General features: G+C 37.7%; 1 long non-coding RNA gene across 1 annotated transcript in view; it reads left to right on the forward strand.

Moving 5' to 3' along the window:
- Positions 1–22,710, forward strand: part of LOC115866635 (uncharacterized) — an 85,950-nt gene that overhangs the window by 18,356 nt on the left and 44,884 nt on the right. The window contains exon 6 of the long non-coding RNA XR_009559795.2: positions 12,836–13,003. This is a non-coding gene — a long non-coding RNA (uncharacterized lncRNA). The remainder of the gene's footprint in view (positions 1–12,835; positions 13,004–22,710) is intronic.

The raw sequence follows: 22,710 nt of genomic DNA on the forward strand, positions 1-22,710 counted from the left end.
TGTCATCTTTCACTTATGAATGGAAACTTTTATCTTCACAGTTAACATAGCTTTTATTTCAACTAGCTAGAGTACAGGTTTACCTTCTTGTTACAGCCTTCCTTTTCCTTTGTCATAGGACATGAAATATAATTATAGAATGTACAATTTTGTAATAACTTGTTCTAAGGGTTAGTTCATTTTCTTTCCCTTTTCAATTTAATTTCTCTTTCTGAAAACAACTAATTTTGTTAAGCCCTTTTTATGCACAAATATGGGGAGAGTATAATGTAGAAGACCCATAAACTCTCTCCTCAAGCAGCTTATAATGTTTTTAGAAAACAAAATCTAGACATAAATGAAAAGTTAAAGGGCAAGATAAGGATGTGAGTGCAAAATGTGCTGTTAGAAAATTATTCCAAGTTGTCTGAGTTTTTATTAGGATCTCTAGGAAACTAGAATTTTGAGAAATTTGTGGTTCTTAAAGGAGGATTATATTATTTTTTGATTGACATTATTTTCTAACAGAATGAGGCCAATTAACAGATCTCACTAAATAAAGAAATAAGGAGGAAAAATATTTTTGTAGAATTCAAGAAACCAGAGTTCTAAACCTACCTTTGCCCTTTGTATACTGTGTAAAAGCTGTGTGTGTGTGTGTGTGTGTGTGTGTGTGTGTGTGTGTGTCCACATTTGCCTTGGTATTTTGGGTGGACCAGAGGGAAAAAGAGAGAGACTCAGAAGAATGAACTAGAGGAGAAGCCAGTCACCCACTCCTGCAGCTGTCTAATATCTGAATGTCACATGGAAGGAAAAAATTCATAGCTGTCACAAATGTGACGGAACTATTGAAAGTGCATGAACTTACAGCACTACACCTGTACTCACCAGCTGGTGAAGCCTACAACAGTAACTTCCATATTTATTTTTGTTAATTTATTCATCCAGTAAATATTTACCAAGCCCCTACCACGTGGGTACTCAGGATCCAGCGGGGAGCCTTTATAGACTGAGATTCTGCCCTCATGAATCTTACAAGCTGATTGGGAGGAAGACATTAAAAATTACTCAGCTTTATAATTACAGAGTATGAAGGAATGGGATGTAGAGCTATAAAGGAGTTCATCTGCTCTGGGGACTCAAGGACAGCTTCCCTAAGGAAGTGACATTTGAACTGAGCTCTGAAAGATGAGTGGGAATCAATAAATCAAAGAATCAAAGAGAATGGCATGTGGAGAGGCCTCAAAGCAGGAGGGAGCATGGCATTTGAGGAACTAAAAGAAAATTAGAGCACATCACAGGTAGAAGGTGGCATGGGATAGGATCAGAGAGGTCGAAAAGGGCGTACACGGCCTTGCAGACCACACTGTGGGAGACAGGAAAGGATTTTAAATAAAGGAAGGACACAGTCGATTTCCTGACTGCTGTGTGGAGAGTTGAAAAGAGGAAAAGAATGGACACGAGGAGACCATTTAGGAAGCCATTTCATTACTGCCTGTTGTGATAAGACCATCCTCCTGTTCTTTCATCTGGATCTCCAAGCCCAAGTTCTAAATAATAGAGGAGAAGCCCTTCAGGAGATCCGTCTGTCACCAGGTCAGTCCTTGTGCTCATTGGCAGCCAGTCTTTCAGGACAATGAAGTCCCCTGGTGCACCCAAACCTCTGATGAACTGTGTGGGGCAAGAGTTCTGCATACCGATTGCAGGAAACACAGTGCCTAAGACAGAATGGCTAGAAGTAAGAGAGACAGGGATCTCTGCCTGTGGAGAGACCATTTAATAGAGACAGAGCTAAGCCTCCTCTGGGCTAATGGCGCCAGGCTGCATTCACTCACTCCTGGATGTTAGGTTTGGGGGATAGAATCCTTAGAGATGGAGGGGTAGGGATGTCAGTCTTGAGTACTTGAGAGCTGGATAAAGGAAACTTGAACTGATGTCAAACTTTCGCTCCAGCTGGTTTTATTGCCTGGTTCAATTGGGGGAGCTGCTGTCACTGTTGTGGCTGGGATCCCTGAATTACTCTTTTTATTTTTTCATTAATAATTTTTAGATTTATTACATGATGAAACGATAATATTTTGGATACAGTGACTAAATAAATACATTATTCAAACTAGTTCTACCCATCCCTTTCACTCTTTTAAATGTAGCATGAATTACTCTTGAAATTAGTCACATAGTAAAGTTTGTGCCAATCTCTTTTGGGGTCCAGGAAATGAACGTTATAGAATTGCAGTGAATGGAACCATGGACTGTTTACCAGCTCTGGTGGATCACTGAACTCCTAAAAACCCTATGTAAAGGGCTCTATCAGGGACTCTAGTTATGTTCATAGGAAGCCAACCGTCTTCATTTCACTCCAACAAAAGGCTGATTGTCTGTGAGACTTTGGTCACAGCTGTAGGATCCAGGGCCACCTGTTAGCTAAATAAAGGAATCTGGGAGTATCAAACTGCTCAGGACTCTACATAAGGTTTGGCCGTTGGCAGATGTGCCAGGAAACCTTGCATCAGAACTGTGGGGCCTGTGGACAAGTCCTTTCTTTGGGCCAACATGGAATTTTTCCAGCATGTACACTAGTTAGGTATATGATTAGCTTCTGCATAATTTTACCCAGGAGAAACCTAGGAGTTGGCAGATAGCATAAGTCCTAGGAAGAAATAGGAGCTGGCAGCATGGAAGGCAGGTATCGTAGACAGAGGCAAGTAGCAAGTTCAGTCTGTTGTCCAAGAAGCAGAAAAGATAGGTACTACAGAATGCTCCGCTCAGAGGTCGAGGTCAGTACTTGACGCAAAGCTACTCCACTTCTCCACAGCCCACCTTCTAGGTTCAACTGAATTAAGCACCTTAACACCAGGCATTTTGAAAAATAAAGTAGATCTATTAGTGGGTATTTGGATAAAACCCAAAATCTAGACAAGAGATCAACACCTTTCTAACATCCCACTTGTTACTTTGTTACTAGGGGCTCCATCAGATTTAAAACTAAGAAGGAGGAGTGGAATAGACAGGCAATGAATGCTTATTTCCAATATCCTTCTCTGGGCTCCTTCAGGGGTTCTTTAAGTATCCCTTAATATGTACCATATTTGACTCAGCTTCTATACCTATGTATTTATATGGCCCTTCATTCAGCTATCCCATAAGGCAGTGCTAAATTTTAAGATTCTCTCTAATTGCTTTTTGTGACAAATGTCTAGCCTGCACATTTTTTTAAATTAATTAATTAATTTATTTTTGGCTGCGTTGGGTCTTCACTGCTGTGCGTGGGCTTTCTCTAGCTGCAGCGAGCAGGGGCTACTCTTTGTTGTGTTGCAGCGGCTTCTCTTGTTGTGCAGCCGGGCTCTAGGCGCGTAGGCTTCAGTAGTTGTGGCTTGTGGGCTCAGTAGTTGTGGCTCGCGGGCTCTAGAGCGTGAGTTCAGTAGTTGTGGTGCACGAGCTCAGTTGCTCCGCGGCAGGTGGGATCCTTCCAGACCAGGGTCGAACCCATGTCCCCTGCATTGGCAGGCGGATTCCTAACCACTGTGCCGCCAGGGAAGTCCTAGCCTGCAAATTTTTAATTAGAGGCTAGAGGAAGATAAAGGACCTTTAAATTTTCCCTTCCACAAAGACCATAGATTGACTTGCAGCTATATGCCTTCTGATTTCAATGACTGTCTGGACAAATAGCATAAATAAGTACATGTACTATAGTAGGAGACACTTACCAAGTCTATATTTATGAGTTTAATTTTTAGATTACACATCTGTTATTTAAAATAAATCTTAGTAGAATTAAAATAATACCATACATTCTTTTGTTTTTGAATTTGATAAAATTTAGCCAAATTTTCCTAATCTTCAAAGCTATATGACAAACTGTTTATAAAATTTATATGGAAATGAAAAGGGCCAAGATTTGTTCAGACACTTTCGAAGAAGGCAAAGGTGGAAAGACTTGATCTACTAGGTGTTAAAGTTTACAAAGCTAAAATAATTTAAGCAGTGTGGTATTGGCACAGGAATAAATAAAAAGACTAATGGGGGCTTCCCTGGTGGCAGAGTGGTTGGGAGTCCGCCTGCCGATGCAGGGGACACGGGTTCATGCCCCGGTCCGGGAAGATCCCACATGCCGCGGAGCGGCTGGGCCCGTGAGCCATGGCCGCTGGGCCTGCGCGTCTGGAGCCTGTGCTCCGCGACGGAAGAGGCCACAACAGTGAGAGGCCCGCGTACCGCAAAAAAAAAAAGACTAATGGAACAGAATAGAGAGCCTAGAAACAGATCCAAACATGTATGGATATTTGATATGTGACAGAGGTGAGACTGCTGAGCAATGAGGGAGGGAGGTGTGTGTGTGTGTGTGTGAGAGAGAGAGAGAGAGAGAGAAAGAGAGAGAGACTAACTGACTTTTAAAAGCAATGTTTATAGAATAAATTATATGATATTAAAGATTTGCTTCAAAAATAATCTAAAGGAGGAAGGAAAAGAAGGTAAGACATGACCACATGTTTCATGATAGCTTAAAATGAATATTTAGCTTATGAAGGTCTATTATATTGGTTTCTCTCTTTTTCATATGTTTGAAATTTTTTACAATCAAAACTTAAATAAGGAGATGATCTGAATGGCAGGGTGAGGAGTTCTACAGACCTGCTCTCCAGTGAAACAACCATAAATGGTGAAAATTATTTTTAAAAAACATTTAAAATCTGTAAATTGTCCTAAAGTCATACAGCAAATGAAATGTTTACTCAAGAAAATCTACTACATCTCAGTAAGAACTGTCAGTCTATGGCACTTGAGCCACAACCCATTCCCCTCTTCTCCCCTCTCTAGTTCAGTAAAAAGAAAACTCCACTCTGAGCAGCTGTGGCCAACGAATTGGAGCTCCCATTCTCCCAATTCCCAACTGAAGCAGGATTCAACTATATACTATCTACAAGACATTTTTGATTCAAGATACAAATAGGTTGAAAGGAAAAATATGGAAAAAGATATATAAACAACCATAAGAAAGCCGGTGTGGCTATATTAGTATTAGGCAAAAGAGGCTTTAAAATTATTTACTATTCATAAAAAGAAGAATTTTGTAATGACTAAAGTATCAATATTAGGAAGATATAATGATTATAAACACGTATGCTTCTAACAACAGAGCCCCAAAATGCATGAAGCAAAACCCAAGAGAATTGAAGGAAGAAATAGTCAATTCAACAATAATAGTTGGAGACTTTAATACGCCCCTTTCAATAAGGATAGAATAGCTAGATAGAAGATCAGCATGAAAATAGAAGACTTGAAGAACTCTATAAACCAACTAGTCTTAACCAGACATCTGTAGAACAACTCTACCCAACAAAAACAGAATGCACTTCATTCATTCTTCTCAAGTACACATGGAACATTCTCCAGGACAGACCATATGCTAGGCCTTAAATCAAACTCAATAAATTTAAAATGACTGACATCACACAAAGTATGTTCTCCAAGAACAACTGAATGAAAATAGAAATCAATATAGAAAGAAATTTGGGATACTAAAAATTATGTGAAAATTAAACAGCATACTCCTATATCACCAGTAAAAGAAGAAATCACAAGAAAAATTAGAAAATACTTTGAAATTAATGCAAATGAAGACACAACATACCAAAATTTCTGGGATGCAGCAAAAGCTGTGATTAAAGGGACATTTGTAGCTGTAAATGCCTATATTAAAAAAGAAGAAAGATCTGAAATTTAAACTTCCACTTTAACACACTGGAAAAAGAGAGGAAATTAAGCGTAAAGCAAGCATTAGACATGAGGGAAATACAAGTCAAAACCATAATGAGCTATACTAGGATGGCTGTAATCAAAAAGTCAAATAATAACAAGTGTTGAAGAGGATGTGGAGAAATTTGGAACACTCATACAATGCAGGTGGGAACGTAAAATGGTGCAGCCACTTTGGAAAACAGTCTAGTGGTTCCTTAAAAGTTAAACATAGAGTTACTCTATGGCTCATCAATTCCACTTCTAGGTATATACCCAAGGGAAATAAAAACATATGTTCATGCAAAAACTGTACACAAATGTTCATAGAAGCATTATTCCTAATAGGCAAAAGTGGAAACCATCCAAATGTCCATCAACTGATGAATGGCAAATGAAATCCAGTATAACCATTCAATGAAATATTATTTTGTAATAAAAAGGAATGAAGTACTAATATATACTACAACATGGATGAACTTTGAAAATATTATGCTAAGTGAAAGAAGCCAGACACAAAACATCACATATGATTCCTTTTATGTAAAATATCCAGATTAGACAAATTCCCAAAGATGGAAAGTAGGTTAGTGTTTGCCTAGGGCTGGGAGGGCAGTTGGGGGAAAATGAGGACTGACTGCTAATGTGTACAGGGTTTCTTTCTGGCATAATGAAAATGTTCTAAAATGGATTGTGGCAATGGTTGCACAACTCTGTGAATATGCCAAAAACCACTGAATTTTACACTTGAAATGTGTGAATTGTATGATGTATGAATTATCCATATATCTCAACAAAGGTGTTATTTAAAAGTTAGATATGTATAGCAATCTACTTGTACATTCCTAGTGAGATATACTTTAAGGACAAGGGAACGAAGAAAATATTTTATAAACTGTTTTAAATAACCTTATTATTCTTTTAATAATTTTTAAAATATTTTTATTTATTTTATTTTTATTTACTTGGCTGCACCAGGTCTTAGTTGCAGCATGTGGGATCTTTAGTTGCAGCATGTGGGATCTAGTTCCATGACCAGGGATTGAACCCAGTCCCCCTGCTCTGGGAGTGCAGAATCTTAACCGCTGGACCACCAGGGAAGTCCTAAATAATCTTATTACTGATGGTAATGTTTCTATTGTGATGTTGAGGCTTGTGTGTGTGTGTTATGAGAATAAAGTGAAGTTTGAGAGAAAGGACTACAGATGTAAGATCAGTTAAAGCTTTTCCTGTATTGGCAGTATCAGGCTGAATTAATAATGTTTTGTTATCTTTTATACTATATATATGTAATATATTGTATTTTATATTATGTATACATAAACATACATATATATACACACACACTATAAGTCTATTGAAAAGGTCTAGAAGTAATGGCCAATTCAGTAGCAATGAGCACGTTTTATACCGCAAGTTTTCATCTCTAAATTTCTCAGTAAAAGGAATCAGGGATCCTCAGAAATTGGCCGATTCTTGATCTGGAGAAGAAAATATTTTTAAAAAGCCTGGAACAGCTTATCATTACAGAAAGGACGAAAGCTATCAAAGATTAATATAACTATTTGAAAAAAGAGTCAAGAGTCAAACTGAGGGGGCTTCCACTGAAAAAGATGGGGCAACTTGAGCACAAATAAGATTAATAACTAAAATGAATTGAGATACGTCAAACATTTTTCATGAGTTCATGATGTGCTTAAAATAAAACAAAAAAGAAAATACATTTCTCACTTTTGGAGGCTACTAGGGAAGCAACTCATTATTTTGAAAATTGTTAAAGGAAAGAATCAAATGTTTATCTTATTTCTTATATGACCTCTAAACTAAGGTAATTAATTAGTTGATGAGAAGTTTCTCTGAATAGAAGTTTCCCAATAAATAAGTGAAAAGGGAATGAGAGAATTAAAATATCACTTTTTTTGTAAACTTTATGAACGAATAGATTCTAGTAATTATTTTTCAGTGGTGGTTAACATCACAATAGCAAAGACAAGCAGATACTTTGTGCCTCCTGACGTGCTTATATCACCTATGAAGTATTCTTGCGAAAACAAAAACAAAAGCAAAAAAACTAGAATCAAATCACACCTTTAGAGCTAGCTACCAGCTTATAGGGAAATGCAGTGAAGTGAAACAGGGGAACCTGTTAAAGGAAACCACAAGAATGCGGTCAACAAAACCCAGTCTGCAGGTCAAACAACCGAGTTTTTTCAACAAATAAATTGCAGGGAGGAAAATGAGAGCAGTAGGCAGAAGAGAGAGAAAGAAGAAAGTGAGAGATCTATAGATTAAAAGAGATTTAAGACTCTTACTTTACACCAAATACAAAAATTAACTAAAAATGGATCAAAGACCTAAATGTAAATCTTAAACTATAAAAACTCTTTGAGGAAAACATAGGGGAAAAGCTTCATGACACTGGATTTGTCAATGGTTTGTTGGATATGACACCAAAAATAAAGGCAACACAAGTGAAAATTATGATAAATTGGAATACATCAAAATTTAAAATTTCTACACACCAAAAGACACAATTAGATTGAAAATTTAGCCTATGGAATGGGAAAAAATATTTGCAAATCATGTATCTGATAAGGGGTTAATATTCAGAATATATAAAGAACTCCTACAACTTAACAACAAAAACCAAACTGTTTGAAAAATGGGCAAAGGACTTGAATAGACATTTCTCCAAAGATGTACAAAAGGCCAACAAGCAAATGAAAAGATGCTCATCATTAATCATTATGGAAATACAAATCAAAACCACAATGGTATACCACTTCACAACCATTAGGATGGATACTGTTTAAAAAAAACAAAAACAAGAAAGGCCCCCCAAATCAGAAAATAACAAGACTTGGCAAGGATGTAGAGAACTTGGAACACTTGTGCACTATTTCTGGAATGTAAAAGGGTGCACCCACTAAGGAAAATGATGGTCCCTGAAAAGAAAAAAAAATAGAATTCCAATAAGATCCAGTAATTCTGCCTCTGGGTGTATATCCAAAATAATTTAAAGCAGGGTCTCGAAGGTATTTGTACACCCATGCTCATAGAAGCATTACTCAATAGCCAAGAGGTGGAAGCAACCCAAGTGTTCATCAACAGATGAATAAACAAAATGTGGTATATACATACAATAGAATGGTATTCAGCCTTGAAAAGGAATGAAATTCTGAATACTACAACATGGATGAACCCTGGGACCATTATGCTAAGTGCAGTAAGCCAGTCACAAAAAAACAAATACTGTATGATTGCACTTATCTGAGGCCTCTAGAGTAGTCAAATTCATAGAGACAGAAAGTAGAATGGTGGTTGCCAAGGGGCTAGGGAATGGGGGAGTGGGGAGTGGTTGTTTAATGGACATAGAGTTTCAGTTTTGCAAGATGAAAAGAGTCCTGGAGATGGATGGTGGCGAAGGTGGCATGACGATGTGAATGTACTACACTACAGAACTGAACACTTAAAATTGGCTAAGATGGTAAATTTTACGTTAGGTGTATTTTACCACAATTAAAATTTTTTTAATTTTAATTTAAAAAATATTTAGGAAATGGCCAATTGCAATTTATGGATCTTACTTGGAAACTGATTCATACATACAAAGTTAAAAGAAAACAAAGGAAGGGGAATTCCCTGGTGGTCCAGTGGTTAGGACTCTGTGCTTTTACTGCTGGGGCCCTGGGTTCGATCCCTGGTCGGAGAACTAAGATTCCACAAGCTACACAGTCAAGAAATTTCAATAGTAACTGTATGTTTAATGAATTAAATTTTTATTGTCCAATTTTTAGGTGAGATATAGTTTTGTGTTTGCCTTTTTAAAAAAAGAGTCCCTGTCATGTAGAGATAAGTACTAAAATATTTATGGATAAAATAATTTGATGTCTAGAATTTGCTTTAATATAGTCAGGGCAGGGGAATAGGTGGGGGCAAAATAGATTAGCTATGAGCTGATAATTGTTGAAGTTAGTTGTTAGGTACATCAGTGTTCCTTCTCCCCCATTATGTATTTTTAAAAATATTTCTTTGGGTTGAAAGTTGGCGGTATTTGATATTATTCTTTACTACCAGGTACACATATAGGAAGGATACTACATTTATGCCAATTTATTCTCAGCCTACTATGACATGCTTGTTTTCAACCTCATCTAGCAAATCTGTTCCCTTCTGTCAAATGCGGTGGAACTAAATAGTTCCTCGCATTCCAGTTGCTTAGAAGCCAGAATAAATAGCCATATACTACATGGCACCATCAGTCCCTGTTCACAGTCCAGAAATATCATTAGAAAATGGGTAAGTAATGCACGTCTGCTGAAGGATATCCTGTGAGCCACAAAGTGTCAAAAACCTGTGGACTGATTATTGCCCTACAAACAGGACAGCACTGGAGACACTGAGACTGATTTTTAGGTTAAATTTATCCATGAAGGAAACAGAGAGGCAATGTTTATACAAAATGGTAGGAAACTGGATATGAAACACATCATCTAGCTGCTTCAAACCATTGTCCCAAGAGCTTGTTACTGAGTGAACAATTAGCTGTTTCCTGTCATTTATTTTTAACTTTCATGTTTGCATTTTAAAGTCTAGCATACTAAAAGATTTTGCTTCAATTTTCCCTAGTGAGTTTTACATTTTTGTACTTTTCTATATTCAAGTATTTCTATTTTTAAAAGTATGGTATATAATATTACAAACCAGCTTATATTCGTCTACTTTTATTTTGGAATTAAAGTGGTTCTAAAAGGCACATTTATTTAAACTTTTCCTGCAGAGGATTAAAGAAATTAGAAAAAATATAATTGTAGCCTTATTTAAATGTTTTCTCTCCCTGTCTGAAGTCCCTCTTTGTATCCTTTGGCCCTCAGCTTTCACAATAGTAGGAAAACATTCTTGGCACGTGTTTTACAACTGTAGGACATGCTTCTGAATCCGGTAACCCCAGTGCCCTCCCTAAGTGTAATGAAAAGATTGTTTAAGCATTTCCTTCTGTTCATAGAGGGAAAAATTCTCAAAATGCGTTAAACTCACACAGTGGCGACATACAACTGAAGGTCAAAGATGTTGAGTTCAAGTCATGTCTTGACATCAAAGCAGTTGAGTGACCTGAGGAAAATCACTGAACCCATTGGGGTTTTAGTCTCTTTGTTATATATTAAGAATGTTCCAGAACATGAGCTTTAAAATACCTTCCAGTTCTAAAATTCTGTGCTGCTTTGAATTAACTCATGTAAGAATTGGTATGACTCAGGATTTATAGATAGCACCAAACCCAATCTCCTCCATCATAGATTTTTATCCACTTTTCCGTTCTTTTACCTACTTTAAGTTAAAGACTCTTAACTATCACTACCACAAGAAAAGATATAAACAGTAAAGATGAAGTAGAAAATTGAAAACATGCAAAACTTTTTTTTTGATCTCTGAAAAATAGAGAACTTTCTGCACTTTGTTTTCATGCCTAAATGAGTTTGCCTTGCTAAATTAAAGATCAAATAAAACTCTCTCAAGCATTTTAAGCAACGATTACGTTTTTCCATGCCCATCAAGTACATTTTTAACTGACTAGATAGAATGGTCCTGTTTGTTATCAGTATCACAAAATTCAGGAAGGAAATGAATGTTAGGACTTTGGATTTGAATCAGAAGTCTTCAGGACTCTGGACTCAGAGTTAAAGACTCCAGGAGGTCTGAGTGTCAATTTCCTCTTTTATAAAATGGGACTATAATTCCTCTCTGAGAAGGTCATGTGAAGATAAGTAAAACATAATGTAAAAGCATTGCTACATACAGGTGCTCAAACTGCACTCTTCCTCCCATCCTTTCTTCTTTCTAGTATCATTAATAATAATAATAATAATAGGCACCCCCAAATATTCGTTAACTGAAGGATTTATTGGATGATATTTAAAAGGGCAGCATTAGTCTAATAAGGGAGAGAAAGGAGAAAGTTTCAAGATTAATCAATCAAAACAGAAAAAACCTGGAAAGACATATACCAAATGTAAATGGTAGTCTTTTTTGAATTGTGGGAATATGCTTGCTTTTTATTTCCTTATTTATTGCTATCTGCATTTTCTAGTTTTTCCACAGTGAATGTAGTATATTATAATTAAGAGTTTTAAATAAAATTATAGAAACGTACTTTAACCCATCGATCAAGCTATCACTTCCTACTAACATGATGCAATAGGAAGATTACAGCACAGTTAATGAAGTGTTCTTGCCAAAATAAGTAAGTAACCTGAATTTAATTCTTTCTCCAGATCTAACTCAGTTTACAAAAAATATAGGGGATATGGGAAAGTTTTAAATGACACCATGGAAACACAATCAGAAAAATCCAGAATTTAGGAGATACTACAGGACACTTGACCCAAATTTTCAATCAATGAACGTCAGGAGGGTAGAGAAGGGGAGATGAACTCATTAAAATAGATTTATAACACACCATTGTAAAGCAATTATACTCCAATAAAGATGTTAAAATAAATTAAAAAAATAGATTTAAAGGATATAGCAATCAAATGCAAAGTGTGGACCTTCCTTGAATCCCAATTCAAACAAACCAACTATCAAAAGCCATTTTTAAGCCAACTGAGGAAATCTGAACATAGATCTATATTAGATGATAAAAATATTTAATGTTAATTTTGTTGAGGATGGGGATAACAGTATTGTGACTTTTGCTAAAATAAGAAAAGAGATATAGTATTTATGGGTGAAATGATATAATGTTTGAGAGTTGCTAAAATACTCCTACAGAAATAAAAATAAAATAAGGGAGAGATGGATGAAATAGAAAAGAAAATATTGCTAACAGGTAAAGCTGAGTGATGAGCTCATGAGAATTTATTATACTATTGTTTTTACTTTTGTGTCTGTATTAGAAATTTTCCATAATTAAAAGTCAAAGACGTATGTGATCTTTAAAGACAAAAAGTAGTGGTCAACAGCAAAAGTGTCTCTTCTGTTCCTGCTCTCTCCTCCTGGTCCTCTGTTCCAGTCACACAGCATGTGACCGTACAATCTGTACATCTAGGAATGGCTGGGTGGGTCAATAGTATTGAAAATTGTGTTTCAAAGTCATTTCCAGGAGATCTTGGATTTTTAATAGGCATTCCAAGAAGCCTGTGACTTCTGGGTAAGGCATGACTTACAGAAGAAAGGACCTTCCATCTTCTAAGGATTGATTCTTTGTGAAATAACTAGTCAAGGGGTCGTACCTGGTCTGAAGTTCATCGTTCTAAGTGAACTGCATTGACAGTCATCAAAGTTGAAATAAGTAAGTTTCTGCCCATTAACTTGTGCTTTTTTTTGTTTGTATGTTTTGTTGTGTTGTTTAGGGTTTTTCTGGTTTGAACTCTTATCTGTGACTTTTCTGTGCTGGTTTAAATTCTCCTTACTGGGCCCAGTGGGTAAGACTCCACGCTCCCAGTGCAGGGGACCTGGGTTTGATTCCCTGGTCAGGGAACTAGATCCCGCATGCATGCTGCAACTAAGTCTGCATGCCGCAACAAAGATCCTGCATGCCTCAACTAAGACCCGGCACAGCCAAAATAAATAAATAAATAAATAAATAAATATTTTTAAAAAAATTCTCCATACCTGCCTTGTTTGTGTGGCTCTGTGATCAACCAGAGATGGGCCTCCTCATCCTTGGCCAAACCCCTCTGCCTAGAGTTAATCTATTCCAGACTTGTTTAATTTAGCAAAGCCCTTCACAGGAGCCACATGAATATCTGACTTTGAACATTCAGTTTTTATGTGTCATGGCTTCTTTTTTTTTATTATTTATTTATTTATTTGGCTGCATGGGGTCTTAGCTGTGGCACGTGGGATCTTTCGTTGTGGCCTACAGGCCTCTCTCTAGTTGTGGCGCAGGGCTCTAAAGCACACGGGCTCAGTAGTTGTGGTCCACAGGCTTAGTTGCTCCACGGCATGTGGGATCCTAGTTCCCCAACCAGGGATCAAACCCATGTCCCGCGCATTGGAAGGCGGATTCTTAACCACTGGACCACCAGGGAAGTCCCTATACATGGCTTCTTAAAAAGCTCATTATTCCGTTTTCCATGTTTATTATTTCTGACCAGAATTTGGTGTGGAATGCCCTTTTCTTACGAGAGCCATAGTAACCATCTTCCTGACCATGGTCTTTGAGTATTTGGGGAAGATGAGTCAGATATACAAGATTCACTACCCTCCCAGGCATGAGATCCACCCTTGGCTCCAAAATGAGCTGATGTAATATCAAACTGGTATTAGGTCAATATCAAATACTCTATCAAAATCTGCAAAAGAAATTTTAGCTGTTTCTGTATTACAAAAAGAGATGATCTATTAAACAGTTGTATTAGTCAACATCTTTTCTTGCACTGGAAGCAATGAGACTTACAGGGAAAGAGAGGTAAGCTTATTATTTTCCTTTCAACCAATACCCACAGGCAGATAGAAATTGCAGACTCCCTTAGGTCAGAGTTTAGTGCTGTAATCTACACACATGGGTGCTCAATGAATGCTACCTACTGACCACCAGGGAGCTGGATTTTCTGGGTCATCTAGTAGAAAATATTTTACTATAGAGACGATGTTGACTTAAAAAAAAAATAGATCACAGTCAGGATTACATATTTGAAGGGAGTATCTGATATACTAGAATTATTTGTTGGACTGAATCAATGAGAAGCTAGAGTTTCTAGCTTGAGTCTCCGTACCATTCACACTCATTCGGACCCCAAAACATTAAGATTTTTGAGCAAGCGGGACCTTTCCCAGAATGTTGCTTCCAAGAGGCCTTTTACTTGTGAATCAGTCTGAATCTCAGTACATTCTTTGCCATCTTTTATTCTCCAGTGTGAATCAGCATGATCTTATTCAAGAAGTCCCTAGATTAGAGGTAATTTGAACTTTTAGATATTAAATAAGAAAATAAATTTTCTTATACTCTGGCTACTGAAGACCCAGTGCCCAGCTCTCTTTCCTAACATGGCAGCAAAACCAGTGCCCAGTGTGAGGTGTATGCAACTTACATTCCCATGGCCATTCCAACCCCTAAGTAACATTCTGAAACTCAAAGGAAAGAAAAAAGCCAAGAGAGGTTTTGTTTGATATCAACAGCCACTGAAGTGTATACAGTGATGCCAATTATTTAGGAGACTACATAGAACCACGTTAAATACACTGAACAAAATTCATTCAGTAAATATTTATTATTATGTGTCAGGTGCTATTCTAGGTACTGGGGAGGGCATACAGCGTGAACAAAAAGAGTCAAATCTCTGTTCTCATGAACTTACGTTTACTTGGGGAGACAAGCAACAAATAGGCACAGAATAAATATATAATAGGTTGGGTGATAATAAGAATCATGGAGAAAGTGAGGCATTGTGGTAATTCATGGCTCCTAACAGGGCAGGCTAGAAAACTCTTAGATCCTACTGGAGTGCAGGCATAGATAAGGCAAGACTGTCAAAGCCACAAGGACACCCAGGCACAAAGCCTTGATGATCTGTCTCACTTCGCAGCAGAATAAGATAGTATAGGTTGCTTCTGGTTGTTGAATGGCTGGGGGGTGAAAGGTGGGTGAGGCAAAGCCCACAGTTCTGTGCTTCTCTCCCTGGTGGACCTCTCACTCCAAGTGGGCTGTGGAGACCACCAAATCCCAGAGGAGCCTCCATGAGAAAATGAGAGAGGCTGTGGGAAATTGTCCCCAGTCACTTTCTTAGTTATTCTTTGCATTGCTTATTAGCTGTTTCAGGAATCTTCAGTCAAGCTCTTGTCATCATTTTTGCCCATCCTCAAACTTGAAGCAGTCTTTGTGGTCTGGCCTGCGTCGGGCTAAGAATACAATACAAATAGACATTGCTGGCATTGAGGGTGGAGGTGGGATTCTCTTTAGAAAAGGTGATCAGGCAAGACCTATCTAATGAAGTGACAGCTGAGTAGAGACATGGATAAAGGCAGGCAGTGAGCCTTGGGCTATAGGTAGGGGCTGGAGGTGGGAGGAGTGGAATTCCTGGCCCAGAAACAGCCAGTGTAAAAGCTCGGAGGCAGGATTGCTCTTGGGAGTTCAAAGGAAAGTGAGGCAGCCATGAGACTGGAGAGGAATGAGAAAGGGGAGAGGTAGGTGATGTAAGGAAAGGTCCTGGGAGGCCAGATTACTTATGGCCTTGTAGACCATCATAAGAACTTTGGCTTTTATTCTGAATGAAAATGTTGGGATTGGAGCAGAGGAGTGACTGACGTAACTGAGATGGAGAAAGGACCACTCTAGCTGCTCTGTTTAGAACAGGCTCTAGGAACAAATAATAGAAGCAGGAAGACTGGTTAGGAGGCTTGAAATTTCACTAATCCAAGCAAGAGATGACCGTGGCTTTGACTAGTATGTTAGCAGTAGAGAGAGTGACAAGTGGATGAATTCCTGATTATCTGTATTTTGAAGGTAGAGCACACCAGGTTTGCTAATCGACTTAGGTGTGAGGTTTATGAAAAAGAGAGGAATCAAAGATGACGCCACATTTTTAGCCTGAGCAACTGGGAAGAGAACTGAGGTGAGACTATGGAAGGGCTAGATTTTTTTTTTTTTTTTTTTGGGGCAGGGGTGGGGGATTAAGTTTGGCTTTGAATATGTTAAATCTGGTATGCCTACTGGACAAGTAAAATGAAGATGTGAAAAGATAGCAACCTATAGCTTAAGGTGAATTTAAAAGAGAAGTTATTCAAACTGCAGAAGTTTATCTGAAGGGATAAGTTACATATTTGGCTTGGCCTTCAATTTTAAAACAATGGGAAACTAAAACTTATAAGTTGTTTTTAGTGTTTAAGTTATGACTGTAAATCTAATCATACTGGCACTGCTATATTTTCACTCCCGCCCTGCCATCCAGATGTGAGGTTTACAATAAAGATACTTTCATAATGAAATCATTAAACAAAGATTTTAAAACATGAGCTATTCACAAAGAACTGTATATGAATATTCATACCAACTTTATCCGTAATAGCGAGTACTGGAAACAACAAAAATATCCATATACAGGAGAAATAAACAAATTACAGTATATTTTTAAAAGTAAAATACTACTCAGCAATTAAAAAGAAGTACTGATTCATGCAACAATGTGGATATCATAAACATTATGTTGAGTGAAAAAAGCCAGACTAAAAGATTACAAATTCTGATTCCATTCAAGTAAAGTTCAAGAACAGCCAAAAACTAATCTATGGTCATAGAAATCAGAAAGTAGTTGCAGCAGATGGAGGAAAAATTGACTGGAAAGGGGTACAAGGGAACTCTCTGGGGTAATGAAGTTGCTCTGATGATTGTTAAGCCAGACATACAAAATTGTCAAAATTCACTGTATTAAACACATGTACATTTTATTGCATGGAAATTTGATCTAAAATACACAACAGGTAAAGCAACTAAACTCCAATAAAGATGTTAAAAAATAGAAAATAAAAAAATAAAATACACAATAGAGCATGAGCCAACTACTGAAAGGGTTATATACTACAGGAGAACCTAGGCTAAAAGCAATTAATCTAATTGAGCACAATGGGAGCTCTGAGTTTCCCAGCAATCAAGGCAAAAGGGAAATAATTAATTTAGCCCTATTATCTAATATCAGCAAGTATGAGAAAAATTTTTTCCTAACATTAAAGAATATTTAGATTAAAAATATTACAATTTTTTTCAATAAAACCTTTATAAAAGTTGAAGAGACATTTTTGGCTCATTTTTATTTCTATCGATCCTCAACAAAAGTCAAGAGAATATCGTTATGGTTCTATGAAGGCATTTCTATGGGGAGTTAAGGAGGCATTCAAGGTAGCTTTCTAGAGTGGCAACTAGCTGCAAGGATAGAATCTAGAGACTCATTCCTGAGAAATAACTGCGTCTCAGATTTCATAAGCTCACCTTCCTGGATGCCTCAGCTGGGTTTGTGACAGGAGTTGGGTATCAGATAATTAAGGGTTAACTAAAGTGTCATGTTCTCTGGAGTTGGTTAGAACTAGATATGTGGGGTTCAGCTACTAAACTTGTATTTGGTTAATTATATGTTTGTTATAAGAAATGTTCTAAGAAGCTGCCGTATTCATGCCCAAATGGAAAACCATGCGTGGGTCTATCTAGCAGGTGTTAATGGATAACTTTATCTCTGGCATTCAGGAACCTCTTCTGCGGCTCCTTCCATGCTTCCCAGCGGTGGTATAATTGACAAATTAGGCAGGGCAATACTTTGTTGTGCAGGACTCCCAGCTTTTAAGACATTTAGCATCCTTGGCTTCACCTAGGAAATATAAATAGCATCCCCAATCCTTGTGACAACCAAATAGTCCTTCTACGTCTCTAAAGTTAGTATCACCCCCTTTTGGTAATCACTGGGACTCTAAAGAATGTCGGTATCCTTTTGAATGTGGAAGAGCATCTGATCCCAAATTCAGTGGAATGACATAGTATGGACAAAGATGTAAGTTTGGTTTGAAACATTAGGGGATATATATCAGTCATCCACTTCTGTCATGCAAAAACTTTAATATGACTCTCACAGAACATTTTACTTAGAATGAGGCTATGTCTTTGCACAATGAGCCTGCCAGGATGAAACAGCCTCCAAGTAAAACCCTCACCAGCTGAATTAGTTGATCCACAAAATGTAGCTCATTCATTCAATAAATGTTAATTGAATTGTCCATTCAAATGATGAAGATTGTCTGCCAAAAATAATTTGGTTTTAATAAAGTTGATGTTAAACTTTTTTTTTTTCTAGCTAGTTGACCAAGAATTTAGTTTATTCCTTCATTTAATGTTAAGACCTATTACACACCAACTAGAGAGGACACAGTGGTAAGCTTTGCTAATAGTCTAATGGAAGGTTTCGGGGAGACATAGTAAAATAACATGGAAGTTATTGGAATTAAAGAGGTATAGTGGCTTTTTCTGAGAAAATTTTTAATCCGAGGTATAAAGGATGAGTAGGAATTAACTAAATGTTTTGTTTGTGGGGAGGAAGGGGTGCAGGGAGAGAGAAAATTATTTTAGGCAGGGCCACCAGCTTATATAAAGGCCAGAACAAAAAGAAGAGGTTAGGATGAAAACATAAAAGTGGTGAAGAGAAATTTCCTGAGGGCAGAATTTTAGGGCTTGGAAAGAGTTTGGATTTTTTCCTAAATGCAGCTTTATGAAAGAAAGACATGATCAAATTTATATTTAATCCAACTCACAAAGATCCAGAGTGGACAGATTTGAGAAAGCCAACGTAGATTTTGGAAGAGACATCTAGACAACTCGGAAGTGTTATATTATCCATAATAAAGGTGATGGTGGTCAAGACTAGGGAATGAAGGTGGAATGGGGAGGAATGATTAATTCACTGAACAAATAATTAAGAGCTCCAACTACGTGCCAGGCACCCTATCAAGATATTGAGGAGTCTAGTGGGGGAATTAATCAAATAAGCAACAATGACAAAATATAAAATTTTAATCACTTTCACTGCCATGAAGGAGAAATACGTGATGCTGTGAAATCATGAAACAGAATTTTCCTAATGCTTCAGGAAAGGTTTCCTTTGAGAAAGGGAACTAAATTCTGAAGGTTGCCTAGAAGCTAATGAAAGGGCATGGTGAAGAATGAATGGGAATAATTTTCAAGAGAGGGAAAATAGCATTTACCAAGAAACTGTAAGGGAGCCAGTGTGACAGGCTGCAAAGAGCAAAGGGGAGTATGGTTAGGATGAGGCTGCAGAGGTGGGTTAGGGCTGTATTATGCAGCATTAAGTAATTTGCTCTTTATCCTAAGAGCCAGGGAAAGCTGTGAGAGTGTTTTAAAGCCGTGGGTGTCATAAAGAAAACATCAAATTTGTGTTCTGAACAGATTGTTGTGGCTGCAGTATGAAGAGTGGATTGCAGGGGTGAAGTGGATGTTAAGCCATGTTTGCAGAAGAGCAGGAAGATGCTGGAAGGTGGAGGACTTGGTGACTGGGGAGAGGATAGGGTTTCTGGCTTGGGCTTCTTGAACACACTCCCAGTTGAACACACGTAAGACCTCATCATCATCTGACCAGATGGAAGGTGTTTTCATCTTCTTACTGACTAGGGCAAGAATAAGGTCATCTAAAAGTTACCCTACATGTTGAACTGTTAACAATGGTGGGAATGGGACTGGAGAAGAGGATGGTAGAAAAAAGGGGGCACTTTTTACCATCAACATTTCTATATTATATGACTTCTACAATAAAAATGTGAATACAAATATAAGCTTAAAACTGAATATAGAAATCCCATCAAATTATTTACAAATATATGCGAGAGAGTTAGGACGCTCTTGTTTTATGCCACTTAGAAATGGATTTTGAGCTCCCAAGAGCCCACTCCCATCCATCTGCTTCTCAGGACTAATCTGCAATAGAAGGCTGGAAGGATTAAGAGTCCACACTGAATAAAGGCTACAGTATATATATATTTATAAATCTTAAATTGTGATTAATATTTTCTCAATAAGATAAAAGCCTAACAGTGATAAATAGTGAGAGAGCTGAGACTAAACCATGCTTCTTCCTCATGTAATACATGAATGAGAAAGACCCAGAGAGAGGAAAGCAAACATTGGCTTTGGACGAGACATTCAACAACATGTCCTTATAAAAAAAGGACATGTCCCGTGTCCTTTTTATAAATATACATATGAAGCCCTTACTGAGTCTCAAAGAGTTAAATGTGCAAAGACTGCTGTCCATCAGAGTAGGATTTACATAATTCTGGGCAACACTCTTCACTAGGTGGAGAGGGGGTGTCTAGTAAACTATTAAATGTGCCCTTCGAGGAATGTTATAGATTCAGCCAGTATGACATAACCGCATTCAAACGTGGAATCCGGACCTGTTCCTCCCCATAATCCATTTCCTTTTCGTTAACAGCATTATTCAACTGCCTTTAAGTTTCTTTATATTCTACACCCCACTTGCACTACTTGAGATAAATACCATTTAGAACACTGTGTTTTGTTTTGTTTTTGCATCCCACTTATTAACGTGTGTTGAGAATCTAAATGGATACAGGAAAAGCAGAAATTTAAAAAATATGCACTAAAAAATAAGATCAGGGTTCACAAAAAGCATAACTGCCAACAACTGTACAGACCTGTACAAAGCACTCTCACATTTATTGTTTCATTTTCTTCCACCTTTTAAGCCAGAGTCTTACTGCTGTGTCACCGATGAATGATCACGATCACAGTCCTAACAACTTGCAAAGATTTTAATCTTCTGACTTGTGTGCTCCTCTTTCAACCATGCAATAGGGATACAATGTTCCTGGAAAGGAGCTGGATTAGAGCAATCTTAGGTAAATACGCACATACACAAGATGGAGTGCCGCACAGAACTCAAGGGCAGGGACGCATGTACAGCTGAGTCTCGCCTAGGCCACCGGGAAACCAGGCAGTCCTCTGTGCCTGCCTGATGATGTCATCTTCTCACTCACTTCCTTTGCCTTCTGATCTTCCCAAGCCCATGCCCACACCAAGACTGCAGTCTCAGGCATGGCACATGAGTTCAAAGGGTATAACCCAGAATCTCAGTTGGAGTTCCAAAACTCCTGGGCACCATCTGACTGACCAAGCTTGGGTGAGAGGGGCACCCCTATTCAACTGACTCTATATAAGGGATACATCTCAGCATTTTTAATGGCAAAAATGTCATACATTACTGAAACGTCCAACAAGAGAGAACTTATTAGAAAATTACAGCATATCCACGATAAATATAATGCAGCCTTTAAAATGTAGAATTTTCAACGATCTGTAAAGTGCTTATATTAAGTGGAGGAAAAGACTGTAAAACAGTAAAGACACAGAAGTCAAGTGCATAGACCAAAATAACAACAAAAACGAAAAATCCAGTGAGCTCTCGGTAGGTGGAATAATTTCTATTTTCCCTGTGTTTCTATATATATTTTCCAAATCTGTCAAGAGTGTGCTGCTATTGTAGTAAGATAATACAGTTTTAAAAACACACTCAATTTCTTATTATGATTATTTCTGGGTGATGGAATTATGGATGATCTTTATTTTCTCGTGAGTTTTTTTCATTCATTCATTTCATTCAAACTGTCCATTTGTGGTAAAGACAATGTTTTGTGTTCAGCAGATTATTTTGGTTCTCCTCCTGGACACACCCAATGACTACATTTCCCCATCTCCCATATGGCCTGGGGTCATATGGCTGAGAAGCTTCTGGCCAATGGAAATGGGGAAAAGCGATGTGTGCCTTTCAGGCCTGCCTATAAACCCCTGCAGGATTTAGCACTCTAGCTCCTCCCCTTCCAGGGCAAGTTTGAGGATTCAAAGCTGGCATTGTTACAAGATGAGCAAGTGTGAGTCCCTGGGAGACTTCTTGCCACATTGAAGTAATGATGAAAACAGACAAAATCCTACTGTTTGAAGTCACTAAGATGTTAGGATTGTTACAGCAGTTCATCTGTCCTAACGAATAGAGCATTACTATTATCCGTAGGAAAACAGAAACTAAAATACAACCTTCCAAAATATAAACCTTCAACAGCAGCCCATGATCTATTGAAGGAAGTCCTCAACATGGCATAAAAGGTCCTCTATTACCTGGTCCCATGTACTTCACATTCCAAAAATCTCACTGTCCCTCATAAAGGCTCCCAAAGCTCCTGGACCCGTTCTTCCCCATTACAGTACCAATCACAACTGTATTGTAATTAGTTGGTTATTCATCAGTCCCTTTCACTAGACTGTGAGTTTCCACTAAGGCAGCAGTTGTCTTTCTTCTTCACAGGTATACCTTCAGTGCTTCATGCCATATCCCAGGCATATAAAGGATGCTCAGTTAAGTATCTGCTGAATGAATTAATAATGTGCTCCTAAATGTTCATAGCCCATAAAAACTATGAAATTTCAGAGCCCTGAAGGTAAGGAAAAGCAATTCTCATTTTATTAGAATAAATTCTCTTCTAAAACAA

This window comes from Globicephala melas, chromosome 18, assembly GCF_963455315.2.
Source record: "Globicephala melas chromosome 18, mGloMel1.2, whole genome shotgun sequence".
NCBI classification, from domain to species: domain Eukaryota; kingdom Metazoa; phylum Chordata; class Mammalia; order Artiodactyla; family Delphinidae; genus Globicephala; species Globicephala melas.